This window comes from Poeciliopsis prolifica, unplaced genomic scaffold, assembly GCF_027474105.1.
Source record: "Poeciliopsis prolifica strain line A6 unplaced genomic scaffold, Auburn_PproV2 SCAFFOLD010, whole genome shotgun sequence".
Taxonomy (NCBI): Eukaryota; Metazoa; Chordata; class Actinopteri; order Cyprinodontiformes; family Poeciliidae; genus Poeciliopsis; species Poeciliopsis prolifica.
In genome coordinates this window covers 8,200,001-8,216,072 of record NW_026562385.1, presented here as the reverse complement: position 1 = coordinate 8,216,072, position 16,072 = coordinate 8,200,001, and the positions used below count along the sequence as shown (strand labels likewise).

Below are 16,072 nucleotides of genomic sequence, written 5' to 3'. Positions count from 1 at the left end.
CATCTTGCATACATTTTGCAAACCCCGGCAGCGCTTCCAGGCAAGTTCAATCATGTTTACAACAAAGCAGCGTGCTATAGGTGGGTTACAGGGAAATACTTCACAGGCAGCAATCTGATCAGTGAAATGGAAACAAGTTTTTGACACAGAGCTTCAAGCTTCAGGGTACAGGAAAACGAAAATAGCCCTAGCTCATACAAACCCCTAAGTAGAGGCGTTGTACAAATTGTTCTGTTGCTCAGAGCAGAGCAATGAACAAAACTGTCATATGGAAGACCCAATTTGTGAGACATGCCTCCAAAAGGCACGTCTTACCATCTTTGCAGTAATTACTACATGTTGAGTTAAAATTTATTGCATTTTGTTTGATTTATAACTCCTCCTTATTTGGATGAATATATAAGTTGAGAGTATCGCATTAAGAAAAAAACCCCAAAAAGACCAAAGATGATCACCAAAGATGAAGCGTATTTGAAACAAATTGCAACATTAGTTTTCTATGTATAGTTTGATTTTTTTTTTTTTTATGTAATGGCTACCCCAGCTAGCGCCAGCCTGTCTCTTGTTTCTGTCTGCATGCTAACTGCAACAGCCCCTGATGTAACTCAGCTACCGTCTAAAATTAGTTACTCATTGGGCAACTTTCAACTCAGATATCAAGGACTGCATCTGGGGTCTCGTTCAACCAAAACTAGCCTGTGTTGCCATGTCATGCTTTCTGAGGGAGCGCAGCAGAACAAGTTCAGCAAGGCAGGATTGTTAATGAGGGAACAGGACAACACAGAGACCAAACTGGTTGCAGGAACTGATTGGTGGAGTCCATCTGCAGGACTAGACACTCGCTCAGGAACTGTGGCCTTCAACTCGCACTTAAATTCATTATCCATGTAATCTTATACAAGTCTCAGCCAGAGATGCACCATCAGATTATTCAAAAACATTCTCATGTTGCATGTTTTGCCTTGAATTGGATTGTTGTAATTTTTTTCAAAAAGGACAATGTATTGCATAATATGCCAGAGTTAGCCATACAGGCTAGTTTTCATCTGCAGTCCTTCAGGGTACAATCAATGTAAATACAATTAACGCTGAATTGATTAATTGAATTAATTGTAATTGATCTATTACTGAAATAATCCTCATCCAATTAAGTAATTGATTAATTGTTAACTGGAGTACAGACTCCTAAATGTGGTAATTTTCTGAAAGAGCAACACAAATACATATAAACATTTTGCATTCTAATATTTTATATTTTGATATTTCTATTAATGTGTACCAAGGCTTAATGTGCCAATTTTTTTTTTTTTATCTGATCCATCTATTATTCGCCATAGGCTGACTAAAACAGTCATAAGTTGCAGCCCTAAATACAGCACATTTTGGTAAAATAAAGATGTATTAACAAGCTTCTTCCATCAAAAAAGAGGATAAAAACAATTTATCTAAATTTTTTCAAATAAATTTTAAAAGAATAAGGTTACCACAATACAAACGATAAGTGAAAAAAGCAGAATGAAAATATTCTCACGATCAGTAAGTGTATATTTGAGAGTCTGAGTCATTATTTTAAGTTTTTAGATGTTTGTTAGTAAAATGTTGTCACACAGTGTCCAAATAAATCTTTTGAGGGAATTTTTATGGACATCGCTGATTGTAACCGTATCCTCCAGGCCTAAAAAGCTGTCAGGTTGAAAGGTTTCTGCTGTTTAGTCGAGCTTGTTCAGCGCTAACAATTTGCAATTGAACAAAACCCACAGAACACAGCAAGAAACAAAAAGGACACAGTGTTGAAGCCAGCTGTAGAAAGAAACGTCGCTTCAGGATAAAAGGACCATTGTTTGGAACGACACGTCTATATTCGCCTCTTTTTTTTTTTTTTTTAGACCACAGGTTAAAAAATGGGTGTTCGCTCTTTCTGCCTGTTTGGAGCACACAGACCTATTTATACATTTCCAGTTCAAATAGCAACCAGTCTGTCCTCCAGCCAACACGATAAGAGAACAAACAAACCCATGTGGACAACCACCGAGTGTGCAGATGCAACACAGCGCGACCTTGTTTGAGCAACAAAGATAAACTTATTTTTTGAAATTGCAGCATACAATAAGTGCTGCATAAATACAGTAAAATACGCTGTGGTGAACAATAACCAATGCCACCAAACCACACATAACCATGAGCCAAAATCTTATCTTCGGTAACTCGCTAGTTACTCTGGGTGAGTCATCAGAACCAAGAGACTCTGTGCAACTCACAGGAAATATTTAAAAACGAAACAGGCTTCTCTGTAACAACTCCATTAGATGCACAACAAAGAAGAGCTATGAAATCAGTCTTAATGGTAATTTTGGATTCAAATAACGACTTGATTTTATCATTATTATTATTTTAGAATAGTCTGTTTTCAATTGCGCATTGCTGCCTTTTTTTTAACATTGTTTTGAAAAGTCAGGGTAAATAAAATGTGTAAAAAAAAAAAGAGGGGAAGACTGGCGCTTACAAATGGACAGATTGTTGCAACAAATGTAATTATGGTATCGATTCATCAAAATTTAATTTGGGGAAAATCCAGATTTTTTTTTTTTAACCAAAGCACTCCTTGGGTTTCCATAGTTCTGAGTGATGTCAGCACACCCAGGGCGGCCATCTTGTTTGACAAGAGTGTTTTACATCTTCTTTTTATTTGGACTTTGAATTCAGGTCAACTATGCAACATAATATTAGGACCTCGCTACAACTGGTTAATTACAAGAATAAAATTATAATATTATCAGATTAAAATTGTAATACGAGGCGAATTAAGTAGTAATTTTATGAGAACCTAAACAAAAGAAAACAACAAAAAAATCTGATGTGTTGAACCATATTAAACTTTAACAGAGTGATGTATTACTGGAAATTATTCTTCGCCATGGTCTCAGCAATGTGACCAAATTTGTTTGCTCAAAATAACAATTAGTTGCTTGTTATTCTTTAGAACTCATTCATTTTGTTATATAGCTATTGATATTTTAAAATTGAAAATATTTAAGCATTTCCAGATAACTTGATGCCGCTAATGTATCCATCGTTTTTCTTCCCCCCTCCATCATCAAAACCATTTGAATTATCCAACTGTTACTATGCAACAGACCTATTTGAAGCTTCTGACTTTCTGGCCCAAGAAAATTGGCACCGAGGCAGAAACAAGCCAAGAATAGCTGGTTGAAGAAACTCTGAAACAAAATACTTGCTCTGAAGAAGAAGAAATGTGGTACTAATTCATTTTCCAGTTAGCTTAGCTTTCCTTAGATACATGAAAAGCAACTCATTAAAATATTGTTTGATGATAAAACTGTAACAGTAGGGGGTAATTTTTAGACACTGATGGAAAGTTTAAGGAGGTGGTGTGAAAAAATTTGCAAAATGGAGTTTTCCAGACACCTGAAAAAATTACGTTATTCCAACAGCTGAGGCTTAATACACGCCGATTCAATTCTTGCTCAAAAAAGTTAAATTTAATTGTGAATATTCAAAATATCTGTTATGTTTCATGAACTTTTACTCATCACAGCAACAAAACAAATTCTGCACACCCAAAATACCCCTCGCCCCCCATTATCTATAGTTCTTGAGTAATCTAACATTTTAAAATGTTATTCTTGAGAAAAAAAAAAAAAAAATCAGCCTAAACGCATTTCCCAGCGCTTGAATCAGCTCTCGTTATGACGACGATGCTTCGACACCACTCCTCATTCCTTTGGGCTTGTCCAAGCAAGATGACATCAGTATCAAGAGCAGCATGCACGTCTCCCTCTACAAAGCAAATACCTTTCTGTATGAAATGATACGTCAAGATGAAAGAAACGCAAGCAAACCGTCGCCATTTTTCAGTAAATGTCAACTTTCTTCAATCTGCCAAAGATAAAAATGGGAGACTGAACAGAAGCAAACATGGGGCTGCGACTCGTATCAAAACAGCGTGACGTGCATGCACCTATATGTGTAGTTTTGCCGTGTGCAGGGGCAGATAAGACTACTTGTGGTAGTTTGCTGCTGTCACAGCGGCTTTGGCAGTGGGAGGAGGGAGTGGGGGGCTTCAAGAGGCACCCACACAGGGCTGTGAAATGAGGGGAAATGTGTGCAGAAACACAGGCTTCATGTCTTCGGGTATGAGTCATCATCCGCTGGTTTGTTCATTATTCAGCCATCCATTTGATTTAACAGTAACCTGCCCACCCACATTTCTGCTTTATCTGCTCGGCCAAAAGTTTAAAATTAGTCAGTGTTAATGTTTGTTTTTCTCTCCTTGAGATATTTTAAACATGGGGCCGAGTGGATTTCCTCCCAACTTCTACAAAAATGCATTAATTGAAATAAACCTTTTATTTTATTTTCAAGTACTTAAATTCAGGACTCCTGTGTATTGTTAGAGTATTTCAACCTATGAATGTAAAAGTTCAATTTAAAATTTCACCAAATGTTTCTGCAGTGGTCAAGCCTCAAATAAGCGAGTGGATACACCGTCACGATCTGAGACTGAATGAGAACAGGAATGAAAAACATATTTGCCAATTTCCACAAACTGGACAATCTTGTTTTTATCTGCTCCATCCCCCGAAAAACATCCGTCCATTAAACATCTACAGGTGTGCGCATGCATGCACATATGGTTTCCAACGGCTTGTTCTGAAGTAGGATCAGATCAGTCTTCAGGCAGGGAAAAAGGAAAACTAAAACTTTCAACAGCACAATTCTGACTATGTGGAAAACGAGATTTACTACGTAAAACTTTGTATCACAATGATAAATGTTAAATGTAAAAGAAAGAAAAAAAAGAATTATAGCACCATGTATGTGCCAAAAATGGAAAAGCAAGAAGAATTAAAACGCTTCAAGGTCAGAGAAAGTTTTCTTGCTCCAAGTAGCAGTGACAGCTTGCCTTGTAACAGTAGACGAGTCAGTGGAAACTAAGAGCAATCTAAATGGAAAACACTACTGTGTGACATGGCAACGTACAGCAGCACAGTCTGAGTAAACACACTCCACTACTGGATCAGAAATACTGCACCACCAATTACAATGTGCTGCGACTAAAAGGTGTTAAGAAAAATAAATAAATAGAAAAAAAAGGGATACTTAGAGGTTAGTTTGATTGTGAAACATTAACATGTTTGGACATACTTTCTATATCTAATATTGTGTGTGAAAATCAGAAATGTTCAACCTCCCAGTGGTTCAAAACAACAAAAAAAACAAAAAAAAACAACAGTAAAACGGCTTTGACGTGGTGCACAAAACGCAACTTTATTTATTTCATCTTACCTTCTGTCCAGTCCTTTATCTCACTGGATTCCTTCCTTTTCAAACTCTCCGTCTCTCCCGCTCTTCCATCCACCGTTCTTCCCTCTCTGGGTGCGTTCCCTGAAGACGACATTAACAAGGCGCTTACTCTCCAGCACCTCGGGCCTTCCATCGAAGGAGATTTGTTGTTTTTATTTTTGTCGTTTCATTTTTAATCATTTACTTAAGTAGTTGCTACAAGTGGTCGCGCAAGCTAAAAGTTGGGAAGTGAGGACCTGAGAGTAAGTTGTGTCAGTGCACTTTGACCTCAAATGACTTCTACCATTAAGTGGCCCATGAGGTCCAGTTTCCCCCTCTGAGAGCGATGGAGTTTAGATTCTCTGGCTCGGGTGGGTGTGCCATTTAGCCGGCAGGAGAAGGCTGCCGGCTAATCTGATAATGAGATTACTGCTCAGCACTTATCTTCGCTTCACCCACACGCTGATAGTAAAACAACTCAGACACCAAAACCACAACAGTAATTATTATTTGCCATTCGTTTAAATTAGCAGAGCTGCACAGCGGCTAATTGAAAATAAAAGCCACACATTGTGTAAAATGTATCTATATATAAACGGATTATAAAATCGTAAAGCATCTTCGTTGTTTTTCTTTTTTTAATAGTCCTGCCCTGAAAACTGAACTGCAAAATAAAAAAAAAATGGCCACCGTTAATGCGAACCAGCGCTGACCCAATATGCACGGCCTTCTCGTAGCCTGCCAGTTGATGCATTATTCTTCATTAGCTCTTTGCACTGCTCCACCGTAAACAAAGCGTACAATATGGATGCTATTTGGAGAGGGTTGCAGAAATATGTGGGCAGTGTTAAATACGCCACGTCGGTGCAAAGACAAACTACTCGCAACGCTTTTAAAGTTGTAAAACCGGGAGTCTGTTTGTGGTTGTGGGAGGTTATTGCTACTCCTGCCAAGATCTCAACCAGGAATCTCTTTGGTGTGAAGCAACAATAATCCTCACTGAAGCTTTAATTCTGGACAACATGTTCTTAATAATCAGGTTTTTCCCCCTTAATCAGTTGGAGACCAACCAGATGTGGCTCCCCCCCTCCCCCTGTTTTCAACCCCCACCTGAACAATCACCAACCATTTACTTCCAACAGTGAAGAGTTTCAGTAGGTGGTTTCACCCAAGAACAAAAGGGGAACACCCCTGCAGTGCATCCATACACATTACAGGCAGTGCATGTTTATGAATGGCTCATCAATCAGCCTTCCCCCAACAAGCACAGTCGAAAGAAGCATGATACTACTATACATGGGAAAAAGTTTGCATTTTGTCTCATTACTTGGTCATATTGGGGAGATTATTTAAGACCCCAGCAACTAACTGTGCTTAAATTGATTTATGTTTGCTAAAAGACCCTAAAAAGAACTATTCTTTTGTCCCTTAAATCAAAACCTGTGTGTGTCTTTTATGAACATGAATGGAACCCTATGGATCCCTATGGAACATTACAGATCATGAGTAAATATGCTCCTTTTAAAAGCAAAATTTGTGGGTTTTTTTTTATACTTTTGCATCTGTTACTTTAAAATTTCACATGGCTTCATCACTCGTTTATTCCACCAATCTAAATGAACCGGGCCAGGAATCGCTTACAATCCCACTGAGCTCTGGAGTCACGGCGCCCTGAAACCTTTCGAAGCAAATGCAGGTAAAGGCGCGCCCAATCCCTGATAAACAAACACCACAGAGTGGCCGCGTGGCTAATTTGCACATCATTTTCATCGATTTGCATCATTTTTATTCCCACGGAGCCTAAACAGCTGAGGCTTCCACGGCCAGACGTACTCCACTAATGGACGATGCATATTTTGTCCCTTATCACAAGCAGCAAAACACCGAAGGCTTTTATGGCAGAGCAACATGTGACATTTCTAGACGAGCTGAACAGTATCTGCTCAGTGGAGCCAAAACGAGAGCAGTTCATTTCAGGTCAAGGTAACCCAAGGAAGGCAACATGATCCCACAGACTAAAAAAAATAAATAAATGAAGGGAAAGGGGGAAGGAAACCACACTGTGGCTTTCAGGGGAGCAATGAGTAAATTTTTTGATTTCAAGGTTTGATTTAAAATTTACCATACCAAAGAAATATGCAAATAGAATTTTTTTTAGGACTTAATAATGAATCTATGTAAGAGCAGGAGGGCAAACATTACAGGTTTTGACCTTTCATTAAAAAAAAAAAAAGTAATATTTCAAGAAACTTAGTTTTTTGTACCAATAAGAGCATATTTTGTATAAAATCTAAAAATGCAACAGAACAACAACAAAATAAGCCCTTCCAAAACATCGGTAACTTTCCCCAAAGGTGATTCAAATAAAGACGCTGCAGAGCCAGACAGCTTGACAACTTGTTTATGCAAAACTGCATTTCTGTGGCTCACATCCTGTCTGAGCATGCATGGGTCAACTAACTGCATCAAACCCTCCGTTTCTGTGCCTGACTTGTTTCTCCCTCGCAACCACCTGGGTGTGGTTTATTGCTTGGAGGGCCAATGATGAACTATCTGATTCTCGTAGCCACAAACGCAGTAAAGCAGCTGATCTTGGTAATTTATGACGACGTAATATCAAAATATAAACATGGCAGCGTGAACTTTGAGGTTCATTGAGGTTTTTAGAAAAATGGAACAGAAAATATAATGAGCTAATCTAGAAAATATGGCAACCAAGCAAGAAAACTCAAAATGAGGTTTTTAGAATTGTTCATATTTTTGTTACTATACTATTTTGTTATTCCCAGTAGAGGCCAACTCTGTGCAAACAAATCATATAAAACCATAGAAATGGGGGGGGGGATTAGACAACTGGTAAGAAACTAGTGTTAGAAAAATTAAACATCAAGTTTACATACAGTATCTAAGAGCAACGCTAAAAACAATAAAATACATTGTACAAATGCAACAGCGATGAATTATGGAGGTATAAAATGCTTGATTGATATTAGTCTTTATTGTTGATTGTATTTACACATTTAAAAATGTACAAAGACAAAACCTTTTTCAAGCTGATCTCAGGGAATAATAATCCAAGCCTGAGAAAAGTAATAAACTGTTTTAGTACCCTGGAGTATTAATAGCACTGTCTCCCATTATTATGTCTTTATAACACTTTCAGCTGGAAAAAATGTTCCAGTGCTGGGAAACTATTAAACACAAAGTAGAATGGCAACCAACCAAACCTGCGTTACAGGGTTTACTTAACAACCAAAACACTGATTCCAGTCTGTGTATTATTTCAATATACACAGCCGAGTACTCAAATCTCCAAGAACTAAAAAAAACAAAAAACACAAATATGCTAAAAACAAAAGTGAGAGCACAGAAGTTTCCTGGAGAAATGTAGTCACTTAAAAAGAAAAGAGGGACTAAACTGTTCAGTTTTGAATGAGTTGATGATCCACAGCTTCATTGTGTGGCTGCGTGTGGAGCACAAAGAGCTGCACAAACACCCCTCCACACAAAACATCGGGATTCTGGCTTCTCGTTTAGCGATTTTAAAACCAGCAAAGCTTACTCAGCACCAGCAGCTTGGACCAACCCAGACCCACCAATTCAATTCAAACGGAACTGCATGTGCTAGCATAAGCAGGGGCTGCCCATCCCAGACAAACACACGCTGCTCTGCACGACAAAGACAAGTTCTTTATCACCTAGAGAGAGAAACCGCTAATAAGTTTTTTGGGTTTTTTGCCAATTACTAAAGTGTACATGTGCTAATCTATTCTCCACCTGAGACAGAAACTGAAACACATTCAGATCTTTATAAAAATAAGAATAGGAATCAAGCTGTGCTGGGTTTTTTTCTTATTTTGTTGCATTTCTTAAACAATTTACAACATCATTTTATAATTTTTAAAGTTTTGGTCAACATTTTGCTGTTCTTATTTTACTCTAATGATCCCAAACTACAGGAGGCGACTCATTCTACCCTGGTTTGATTATGTACTGAATGCAGATTTTTAATAATATGTGAGCTGTTAGCATTGAGGATTATTCATTTTCTCCATGTATTTCATGAAAAACATTTACGTTTATTTACTGATTTAAAATCAACTGTGGTCTTTACTGGCAGAACTTAACACACTGATGTGGATGTGTGCGTGTGTGCATGTTTATGATGGTGCACCGACCTGTTAAGATGCTTCAGTTTCTTTGGTGGCAACAGCTTTCGATTCCAAATCTCTGAAATAAATAAAAATGATAAAACATTACTCGCTTAAAGATTCAAATCAACGCTACATCAAGCTAAAACTTTGCCATTAAGTTTTTGTGTTAATATACTGTTATTGTCTTAAACTAATGTAATCAAAAACACATGCTAATTTGTTTGGTCAGATTATGACAGAGATTATCTCAGTGTCTATAAACGTGAACAATTAATTCAGCATAAAAAAAAATGGTTCAAGACATGAGGAAATTCAGGCTGAACAGCATAGCAGGAAATCACACATCCAGGATCCGCTAAATGCCTGCCAGCGTGAGTGAGAAAATGAAAATATGCAGGGAGAGTAGGTCAAAGTTGCAGCTCGGGTCCTGATCGGCCATTATCTCAGCTGTTGCCCGAGTTAGAGCTTAACCAACATGGCTTCTCCCAAGCCTCGGCTTTATTCGCCGCTTTCAAATGCAGAAACCTTCACTGAACATTGAAGTGTCCTGATGCACGTACACGATAGCGTCGCTGCGTTTACGATCACTGTCTGATCAGTGAGCGTTTTCAGCTAAATATGGCTGCATCTCTACCAGAGCGGGGGTCGGGATATTGGCTGCACAGGGTGCAAGGCGCTAATGCACCGACAGGGGGCGTTAAATGAGCGGATTTAAAACATATAAAATAAATATTTAACAAAACATCCTATGCAAGTTAATTTCAGCACGAAAAAAACGTGTAACTCATTTAAACACGCTAAATAAAAGAGCTCTGCTTTATAGTTGCACAGCCGTGTTCCTAGTAAAAGTTGCATAAATGCCAAACAGCAGCTCGCTGTAACTGCGTCGTCGAATTAGCTACTGCTAACGCTAGAAGCTAATGCTGCTAAGCGGCTAGCCGGTGTTGTATCAAATGTAAGTGACGTAAATTAAATAAATTGGGGGGAAATAAAGAGTACATGGGAATTAAATAACAATATTCTACTTGTATATAAATCCTACACCGGCAAGAAATGTTGCTTCAATGTACCGAATAACTTATTTGAGAGTGATGTTCGCACAGATGTCGAACAGGGGTTAAACTAGTACTAGTTGGCGCAAGGTTAACCTCAAGATGCCTCATGGTGTAAATACGCTACTCAGGCCGTTTAATTTCCACTATCCGCTGAATGAAAACTCAACCTTTCGTTTGTAAACTGCAGAAGCACTAATTCATCCACACAAATGCGTCCAGTACACGAGCTAGCTGCGTTCAAACAGTCGAGGCTAACTAAACAACAGCGACGCGGGTCTCCCTGCCTCGCACTCCTCCTCCTCCTTCTCCTCCTCCCCCAGTGAACCAGCTCGACAGAAAGAGATACACAAAATAAAACACCGTAAAGGTAAGCTCACCTCTTTGAAGAATAAAGTGCAACAGAGTGGAAAGGAAAGCCGACTGTAAGGCTAAAGAAATTCAACGCGTTTGCAGCATCTACGAGGGTAAGCATACATCCTGCGTGATCGCCATTTTCTTCATTCGCTTGTGCTCGGCTTTCCCCTCTGAGATCTGCGTTTACCTCACCGGTCTCTCTCTCTCTCTCTCTCTCTCTCTCTCTCTCTCTCTCTCTCTCTCTCTCTCTCTCTCTCTCTCTCTCTCTCTCTCTCTCTCTCTCTGTGTGTGTGTGTGTGTGTGTGTGTGTGTGTGTTCTGCTGGAGGAGGGGAGACGGGCCAGGAAACACATAACCACTTCCTCTTCACTGAGAAGTGAAACACAATTAAAAGTAGCCAAATGGTATCGAGAGACAGAGCGAGTGAGAAAGAATGCAAATACACTGCGAAGGCGAACAGATTGATCTTTCAACCGCAGCTACTTTTTGAGCAAGAAACACGAAATGACCACAGCAAAATAAAATACAAATGACACAGAATGACGCTTTGTCTTGGCGACAAAAAAACAACAAAAAAAAAAACAGCACGGTTTTGCAGGATTGACATAGAAATGTGACAGCAAAATCCCGTGAATATACTGCTTTTATTTTATTTCAGCTAAAATATTTTGTAGCAGAGTAATTTATTAATTTAGTAATTTATTTGTAGCACATCTTTGTCATTCGAATTATATATATATATATATATATATATATATATATATATATATATATATATATATATATATATATATATAAAATAAAACAATTTAAATGGTATAACCCAATTAATTAGTCGGGCTACATGCTCATGGAGCCAGCCTGCAGCCTGCTTGACAGAGATGCCACTCAGAGCTGTAATTGTAGTTTTTAAGCGGGGTAAAAACGACGCTGCTGGGGATATTGGTGTTTGATGAGGCACAGCATTTTATTACATGAAATATAAATACTAACTATTTATTCTATCGGAAATTCTATTGCAGCTTCTAAAGCAGGGGTGTCAAACTCCAGTCCTCGAGGGCCACTGTCCTGCAGTTTTTCCATGTGCCACAGGTACAAAACACAGGAATGAAATGGCTTAAGTACCTCCTCCTTGTTCTCCAGAGCTTTGCTATTCACCTATTATTCTATTCAGGTGTGGTGCAGCAGAGGCACATCTAAAGGTTGCAGGACACTGGCCCTCAAGGACTGGATGTTGACACCCCTGTTCTAAAGCCAAGAAGTTAATGTAGCCCAAATGCACCGCAACATGATTTTGATATTTTAGGAAAAAATCAACTCAAGACTCAACATGGATTAGAGCAGTAGATTTGCACCTTAATGTATCACTTGTACAAAAACTTTACAATTTGTTCACCTGAGTTGTGGTATGATTATAGTGCTCTTGGGTTCCCCCTGTTGGTTTGGAGGGCATAGGCAGCGACCTGGGTCGCCTCTGGTTTTGGTTATGGGAGAAAGGTCAAGATCAAAACAACAAAATCAAAGAAACAAGCAAAGGAAATTAGTTGTTTTTTTTTCTTTTTGTTGTTGTTACAGTGGTTGGAGGAGAACTCAAAGAAAAGCCACTGTGAAGAAGTGGTTGAATTGTGTGATTTTCCAGGCTCATACCAACAAGAGGAAATTCCTTTCACCTGGAAATACTCCTGAAACTTAGCAGTGCTTTTGTGTTTCTTAACTCCGCTGTTAGGTTAAGTTTTTTGGTGCTTTGGACCAAAGTGCAAACAGACATGGTTATTTTTCCCAAAAAAATCTAGCAATGACACATAAAAATGGCAAGAAAAATGCATAAAATAAACACAACTGACACTGGCCACTGAATCTGTTGTAATGCTGCATCCAGGATTTTAAAAGAATGTTCCAGCACAGTCGCTACCAACATTATTTAGATCTGTGGATTATACACACACTATTTTCAGATAAGTTTTTCCACTGCCAGGAACAGATTTTTTTGGGGGGAAGATAGCTAAAGCCCTTTATTTATTAAGAAATTCCTTGGCTTCAAAGAATGCATCCGGGAATGGGAAAACGTCAAAAATCTGTCACACAATTGCATATAAAAGATTTAAAAAAATAAAATAAATAAAATTCTTTCCTTTGATCACAAGCTCTTCTCTTACATCCATGTTTGGCTCAGAGTGTCATGTAAGAGGAGAAGAAAAATGCAAAAACAACAGAGAAACAAAGTGTGTGGAATCTGCAAACCTTTCATCACACAGACAACGTTCACCGCTGCCTGCAGGAGAGAATAGTGGCGTGTGCACAAAGTGTGTGCGTGTGGAAAGCGATGACCATTGACCCAGCAATTGCAAAAACAACCCCCAACCTTGTTCGCAAATTACCTCCCTTATCTGTGTGTTTGACTGCGAGGAAGAGCAAGAGGCAGCGTTTGCCTGCTGCCAAGTAATGGCTTTATTTGACCAAGCTTCAAAGACACTGTGATTAGATTATGTGGTGGATGAACTAGGTGTTTGCAACACAGACATTTTAAAATAAACAATCAATTCTTAAATCGATGGCAAATTTGTCGTATGGAATTTAGATGTAATAAATCTCGGCTAGAAGGATTTTATTCTGCTTAATAAAAAAGATAATAAAATGAAACAATTGTTCCTGTTTCACTTTTGAGGCAGTTCCATGTTCCATGTAGAAAAGCATTTACATTTCACACATGACTGCAATAAATTACAACAGTGCAGTTGAGCTAGAAGGTTGCTACATTCTTACAAATTTGGGATTTCCCAGATGACGCCGCCACCTTACAAGCTTCTGATCAGTTCACTCATAGTGACTGGAAGCCAAAAATCCAAGGAAATCAACGAGGGAGAGATTCGTGGTGCCCCTTAAATCTGGTTAGCACACCGTCAACGTGCCTGAAGTCGTCATTTTCTTCTGTTCAATTACTTATGTGCAAGTAGAAACGACATGGGAATGTCCAATCAGGAAGAGATGTGATCTGAGCCCCAAAGAAGTTATGCGCATCACAAAAACAGACGTCTTGTGGCAACATGGGCTGAAATGCCACTTAGAGAGGAAGAAGTCGTAGCTGAAAAGCCGCATGCAGTCAAGATTTTAAGCGTTTGGCTATTTTGATCGTCATTGCATTTAAAGGAAAATATCTTGTCACTGTTGATATTCCGTTTCTTTTTTCTTCTTCCAAATTATATCTGTATTTTATTAATAAAGGTTTGAATACATTTCCTTCTTATCTGGGTCGGTCTTTGTATGCTGCACATAAAGGAAAAGACACACTCATGTGCTGACCCGATGAGTGGCCATTTGGGGGCACTTTGACACATTTACGCAAACAAACTTCAAAGCTTTGAAGTCCATCAGGAAACAAAATATCCCAATTTCACTTTGAGCTTTGCACATATGAATAACACAAGAGTTCATGTGTTGTTTTTTTTTTCAGAACAGCTGCCTCTTGTTAGCAAGTCATCTTTTGCCAAAGCCGGCTCCAATTCTGGAACACTTACAAATCAGTGTTTCTGCAGTGAGCTCCGTCTCATATTAGTATCAGCATGTGGATTGTAAAGATGCACAAGAAAGACAAAACACAGGCACTCGCATGAGCGTCAGCTGGAATTGAAAACTGAATTGAAATAGAATGAGAAAGCAACAGAGAAATTGAGAAGATCAAACAGCTTCACGGCATTTTTTTTTTTCTATTTGCGTTACAGTCGCCAAGTAAAAGTCCAAAAAGCACCACAAAGCTTTTGTAAATATTAAATTAAAACGATAAAAAGTTGAAGAATAATAAACGGTTTTATCAGGATTCGAGTCTTTGGTAATGGTCTTCGATAAGGCAGTCACCTAGATAGGAAGAGGACTGCATACACAGCGAGTCACAGTTTAATCATTCACTCCTTTAAGCCCACACACACTTACTACACACTCTGCAGGAGGAAAACCTGGTTACTTTGACAAACAGTTGCATAAGGCAAAAACATATGTCCATGTTTATTGGCAGCGAGGAGGACAAACATGAGAAAAATGTTTGTCGTAAAAAAGCAGATTTCGGTCAGATAAATCCAACAAATCAGATAAATCCGTCTCTTTAAATTGATTTCAAAGCATCCGCATGAAATGTTGCAGTGAGCAGCATCATGCTTTACCAACCGAGAGTGTGGCTTTCCACCGACTTTGGCATCTTGAGCTGAGTCCCTGAGTTCTGCAAAGGAAAACATGGAGGAAAGAGTAAAGTTAGAGAGAGGAAAGAAAATGAAACAGGGAGATTTTGTGAAGAGGGCAGTGAGGGTTGGATGAGACAGTCAGAAGAAGGTCAGAAAAAAGATTCGCATGTCAAGTAGTGACAGCCTTGTCCTGAGTACAAACGTGCATTCTGCAGCGTTCACAGTGTGCGCGCTGCTTGAAGTGTCACATTATATTTCTACTGGTTCCTTCAGTGTGATCACTGCATTTTAGAGGCCTCTTGTTTCTGTCAGCATAAGTGCAGTTTGGTAGTAATTACAAGGCTTATTACGTCAAATGAGAAGTTGTAAATATTGCAAAAACTACAGTCTGGACTGCTTGCAGAGACAACGTACAAGTCTCCCTGTGTTTTAATGCAATGGTAGGCCGACTGACACAACAGGCAGAAGATTTTAGAGCGGGATTCAAACCCACAACCTTCTCGCTGGAAGGCATCAGTTACCAACTGCGCTCACAATTTTTTGTTTCATTTTTTAAGGCACATTTGTGTAAATTAAAGCACTAAGCCTCCTACAGCTTTAATATGAAATTCTTTGGTATCTGTGAACCACCTGCCCACCCGTTCCCTTCATCGGTTCCAGATGTTCTCGCCTTTTTGTCAATTTCTACCCCCCGTTTTATCCTGTCCTATCAAGTACTTTCAAGTATTTTTTTTTTTATGAATTGTTTAGATTTGTGGTCACAAACATGCACCAGGTTTTGAATCAGCAGAAAGTCATGCTAAGTGTGCTGGGTGTCTGCATAATGCATTCAGATTTATCACCTATTTTAAATTCATCCTTGTTTAATATTCATACATGTGATTCAAACCTGGTGGTAGCTATTTATTATTGCAGGAGCCTGTCACATACATCTCTGCTGAATATATATATATATATATATATATATATATATATATATATATATATATATATATATATATATATATTTTTTTTTTTTTTTTTACAGGATAGGG

General features: G+C 38.6%; 1 protein-coding gene across 2 annotated transcripts in view; it reads right to left on the bottom strand.

Annotated features, from left to right (window-relative positions):
• The window catches only part of LOC129363224 (trinucleotide repeat-containing gene 6A protein-like), a 34,835-nt gene extending 23,770 nt beyond the window's left edge, over nt 1–11,065 (bottom strand). For both annotated transcript variants that reach the window (XM_055035190.1, XM_055035191.1), the window contains exons 1-3: nt 10,891–11,065; nt 9,483–9,534; nt 5,308–5,406 (exon numbers count right to left, since the gene is read on the bottom strand). The gene's annotated coding sequence lies outside the window, so the exon portion shown is untranslated. The remainder of the gene's footprint in view (nt 1–5,307; nt 5,407–9,482; nt 9,535–10,890) is intronic.
• Between the last annotated feature and the right edge of the window lie 5,007 nt (nt 11,066–16,072).